The following is a 5,869-nucleotide window of genomic DNA, read 5'->3' as shown; positions in this document are numbered from 1 at the left end:
GGCAGTCTGAAAGCTGCCCAGCCCTGAGGGGAAGCATTAGACCACCTAGAGCTGGCCAAGGAAAAGACCCAAACTCAAAATGTAAAATATGGTTCCTGTGGAATATGAATCTCTTTGTCCGCAAAGTTGAATTACTGCTAATATAAACCACTAAGTCAGGGATGTCTCTGCTTCCTCCTTCACCGCTGGGACTGCGACCTTTCTAATCTGATTCCTTTTCTTTCCTCAAAATCCTCCCAGTAGTGTGCAGATCTACAGGGAAACAGTCCGCTGTGTGTGCCCCGCGATGTCCCCAATCTCTCGTCCTCTGAGCACTGAGCAGCATCCTTCCAGTGTCTCGCCCCTGGTCCTTCCCAGCTTGGCTGGTAGAGCCAGGCCCACATTTTAACTACCTGGAAGAAAGCCATCATCTTGTGGGGAAAGAAAAATGACCTTAGTGTGAGGGTGGTCGAGCCTTCCAGATTCATCACATCTGTCCTACATGATTGATGTCTCCTGAATTCCCCATCTGCTCACCTCTGTACACACACACACACACACACACACACACACACACACACACCCGAAGCCTTCTCTGATCTGAAGATTCCTCCACACGCTTACCAGAAAAGCACAAATGACTGAAGAGATTGCTTTCCAGAAGCCTAATTAACTGATTCTCCCGTTCTGTGGCAAGTATGAAAATACCAAGGCTCATTTGACATCCTGGTGGACTGGAGGTGACTCAACTGACTTCAGGCTCTTCTCTAATAACTTGTTTATGTTTCTCATGACTCAGAAGCCCTGACAAGCTGGGGAAGAGTAATAAATTAATAAGGGCAATTAATTCATCAAAACACTAGGTTACTTAAGTCAACATCAGGATATGTTAGCCCCAAACACACCTTTCCCATCTAATTTTGGCACTGCCATGGTCTTGCCGGTGGCGATTAATAAATCCCCAGAGGAAACAACCCCCACTTTTAGGCCAGGCTGGGTCCATATTTATAGTCTGGAGACATGCTATTACTTCTTTACCACTTAGTCTTCTAATTAGATTTTGGCTTTGTGCCATTGTTCTTTTTTTTCTCTTTTCTAGGAATGGCTATTTTGCCATCACTGATTTGCATGCATAACCTGTGCTAATTAAAACAGAGACACTTCTAGACAAATGAAAACGCGTTTTACTTACAAGGAAAAAGTCTGTACACTGTGTATACATAAAAATATACAAAACCAAAATTAGAAAATATCAAAGTGTTAAAATGTGTACAAACACTTCTAAAATGCAACTCCTGGAAAACCGCAGGCCTTAATTCTTTGAAGAGTACACATTTCAGTTTAAAAGTTATCATACAAAAAAAATTCCCAAAGCTGTTACAAAAGTTCACTGGTTTTTACCGGAAGGATTTCATAAGCATTTTATCTAAAGCAAAATGGGGTGTGGGTTACAAATGTTAGATTTTCGTATTACCAATTTAGTTTATTTGTTTGAAACCCAGGTAGTGAGAAGACTGTTTTCCAAAGAACCGACACGTTTCTTCTCCTAATTTTATAAAAGCCATGAGCTATTATAGATAAAGTTCTTTTTAATGTTCAGATTTAAATAAGGTTTTAGACTAGGATACAATATTAAGGTAGTGGTCTACCTTCATTATTCTTTTAAAACATTTCTGTTAATTCTTTTTTAATATAGTCGAAATGTGTAGAATGTGAGTGTTTGTATAGAGGTGGACAGAGGACTGGTTTTTTTTAATAGAAGGACATACAAGATTCGCCTCCTCTTAAAAAATTAGTGTTTGTATAATTAAAATAAAATTTACTGTAAAGGTTTTGTCATAAAGATTAATGAAAAAGACAATATAAAACCCATCATGTGTGTAGATATGTATATATACAATTATATAACTATATCTACATGCACACTTTTATACTAAGAATAAGAACTATATCAATGTCTTTAATTATTCAAATTCATTTAACCTAAACTTGTAGAGAATATGCTGGATTATTTTTCCTCACGAAAAGCCTTCATTCATTTAATAAAACAAGAATCATAACTTACATATTAATTTTTGTACTGTTAGAGAAAGACCTTTCATTTACCAAGTGCTTAAATAATGCCCGACGAAAACATGCAGAATAATTTCACAATGGAAATATTCAAAGTATAAAAAACAGGTTTACACTCAGGCACATTTTAACTAAGCAATTCGGTTTTAAAATGGAGCTGCCTCAACCAGTTTTGTTGCCACGGGAAAGAGTTCTAAACCATCAGAAAGTCAGAAATCAAAAGAGACAATATGAAGGAACATATTAAGAGGTTATATGTCTTATATAGTCAATCACATACATGCTGATAATTCTTCCAGTCCGATTCCACTTCCTCTTTGTCTTTCCCATTACTAAGCAGAAATGAGACCAGGTAACCTTGACCACATGCAGTGTGTGTTGAGTTATAAGATCTTGGAGAACTTTAATGTCATTGGTGCATACAAAAGTCTTCCATCACCTGTCATGATTCATCTAAGACTGATCCTACTTAGTGTACCCCCAAAGTACCTAATTAATTAAGTTGGTGTACATGTTACTTACACTCAAAAGAGTTAATGAATAGCATAAAGGATAATCTGTTGCGGCAGAATGAACTGGCTCATAAACACATCCAGTTCCTTTGATTTGCCAATTGTGAAACCACCAGGGATCATTGTAGCACTGGCTTTTGTCCAGATGTTATGATATAATGACCATGGACTATTAGAGAGTCCGGGTCTGATGAAGTGTCTGGCTGAGGGCCCCAGGGGGTGAGGAAGGTTAGATACCTGGAAAGTGCTGTTTCTGAGGCAGGGCACTGTAAACTTTGCATTTAGGCAGACAAGGAAAGACAGTAATTCAAAGACATGTCAAAGCCCCCCTCTTGTCCATGAAAGCATTTCCTTCATGCTTACACGCAACTTTTAGTTGACCACCTTCTGGCCCTGAGCACACAGTTCTCCACAGAGGCAGCCCCATGAGGATGCAGTGGGGAAGGTCAGTGAGTTGGTACTCCATGGGTACAGTCCAGGACTGGGAATGAGACATCTGTTCACTGCGCCCTCCTGTCTCTTGTGACCAGTTGCAAAAAGGACCTATGGGGAATCTTGATGTGGTTGAATTGCTGTTTTGGCTTAATATTTGTTTCTCTGTGATAGCAACAAGAATAACAAAAGATAGTGTGAAATTACCTTGAAATGTAAAGGGATGTGAGACCTGCTAATTCTGGGAGAAGAAAAGGAAATACTTGATGGCTCCAGCTTTCACCATGAAGATCTAACCTGCTTCCCTTCATCAAAGAGGACAGAGAGTTCTGGAAGAAACAGTGACGTGGGGAAATGAGGTGGAATGCCATTTATTGTGAACTACTCCACGGAAAGGCTGTGTGCTTTTTGGAGTTCAATAAATGTGGGATGTAAGGATTTAATCAATATCTGGCAAAAATACGGCCACTTAGGTCCCATTTGGCTAATACTAGAAGCAGCCTTCATGTTAACTATCCCTGCATAATGTTTTCTGAGAGGCTAAACAGTGTAAACTTCAAAATAGAGGAATGCCCAGCCAATTCTATATTAATATGTGAATCACATTTTCTGAGTATGTAAGAGACTCTGATTCCCAAGAGTCTTTAGGGTCATAATGAATTCAAAAACTTTCATTAAATTTTCTTTATGTTTTTCATTCTTACTTATAATCTTCATGAAACTGAAGCTTATAAGTAATATAAGGTACCCTTTTAAAAGTACACATGCTATCACAGAACGCTATTTAAAACTCTTTGAAGTATTTACCGGGGCTTTTGGACTTGAATATTTACATTGACCCCAATAAGTTACTCTTTAATTATATTCATATGTCACCCAAGGGAAAATGTCATGGATAGGAAGGACTCCTAGTAGTTGCATACAATTGGAACACTATAAAGGGAACTTTAATAGGCATGGGCATTTAAAATGGCAGTGCCTGTAAGATCTAGAAAGATCTAAGGGTTCCAGGAAGAAATATTTATCCCAAACTAGAGCTTTCTCGTTGCATTCCAGAGTTATGGAGGCTATTACATATGCAAACATGTGGAAGAGACGAAGCTCTTTCAAGAAATTAGAAAGAAACATGGCTGCACTATTTCTACTCAGCTCTAAGTTAACACACATGACCAGACATCTACCCCTTCTCATTGACATAGTAGGGGAAATCTCAAAATGGACCCATATTTAAATATTGTCATGACTGGAACTTTTCAATGAATCCTATTTTGATAGTGTAATTAGCACAGGGGGTGTCTGGTATCCAATGTGACTTCTGCAGAGTAGAATAACCAAATAAAAGCTCTCAGGCTCTGCAAACGACTTTTGCTCCAGGCAGTCCTGAGAGCATTCTGGAACAAAACAATTGTGGGGAAAACAAAAATAAAAACCCTTTTCTATTAAACTCTCCTGATAGTCACACACTTTGCAAGGGAGATGGAATTTAATTAAGCTGCCATTGTCATTGCCAAGAAGTTTAAACCATGCCACTGAGATGTGTTTTGGTTTGATACTGAAATAATAGCATGTTTAATTAAGCTATCCCAAAATGTTTCTGTTGCACTATCTTCATGATAATGATAATAATAATAAGGATGATGATGATATATCAGTGACAGAAGTTGAGAGTAAACAGCCTGAAATATCTACCACCACATTGGGATGAAAGATGTCCCCCATCTGCCTTTCCATTTGAACATACGTGTATTTTGCTTGTTGTTAAAAAGCAATGCTTTCACACAATTTTATTTAATTATATGGCTTTTTCATGATGCTGACATTACACATACCTGTGAAAACAAAGACTGGATCCCTAAACGCTTGTCAGTAGAAAGAATTGGGGGAAATTTAGAGCACGTCACTGTCACGTTTCTAAGAGCTGATATAAACTTGAAAGGAAGCTCTAGACAAGAGATAGGTGTGCATTCCCTGAAGCCCAGGGCAGTGACTCCAAAGCAAGGCTGTCCCCTGGCTTCCCCTGCAGGGCTACACCAATTGTCATGGGTGTCACCTGTGATGCTAGAGCCATAGGGTGTCCAAGAGACACTAGATGGACAAGATGGAGCTGGGGGATGTCTCGGGTCGCCTTGCAGTCTCATGACTCTGTATGTACCTGCCAGTGATACCATCATGAAGTATTACAGGAAACAAGGAATCTCCACTGTGATGCTAACAGGCATTCACCTCTTTCTTGGACCACTCAGGAAAGATGATTTATGGTTTTAGAAATATGTCCTGATATACAGAGAGCAAAGCATTTTGTGGGAAGCAACATGGAGGAATGCAATGATTAAAAACTGGTGCACCTGATCAAACATGTAGGGGGTTCTTGCTGTCAAAAATATCAGAGTGATAATTCAGATATTCACCCTAAAATCTAGGATATTTAATGATGAATGCATGTAGAAGTGACACTCTAGATACTGGACCTCAATTTGGATGTTTTCAGATAGAAACCATTTCATATTACCAGGAGAATCACTGAAACCTGTAGCTGAACCCACTCTGATGAAGTATACCGCTGGCATAAGAAAAGGCTAATGCTTTTGGAAGTATCGTACCCGTGGTCAGTGGTCACACTTTTGTTTTCTCTCCATATAATATATCCTTTTTTTTGCATCTTTCTGGAATGTTTTTAAAAACTCCATTCCTATATTCAAAGCAGTAATAAATACTCAATGGCTTAGAAAGAGACGAATTCTCATGGCCACCACTAAGTTACAGTTTAAAGACTCCATCCTACGTTGTCTAAATTCTAGCTTCAAGTATTCTTTTGTGACTTTGAGGGCAACAGTAGTACCTTATTGCACATTGATTCCCGAGAGTTCCTTTTT

This window comes from Muscardinus avellanarius (genome assembly GCF_963383645.1).
Source record: "Muscardinus avellanarius genome assembly, chromosome: 15".
In the NCBI taxonomy this organism is placed as follows: domain Eukaryota; kingdom Metazoa; phylum Chordata; class Mammalia; order Rodentia; family Gliridae; genus Muscardinus; species Muscardinus avellanarius.
This window is presented reverse-complemented; position numbering follows the sequence as displayed.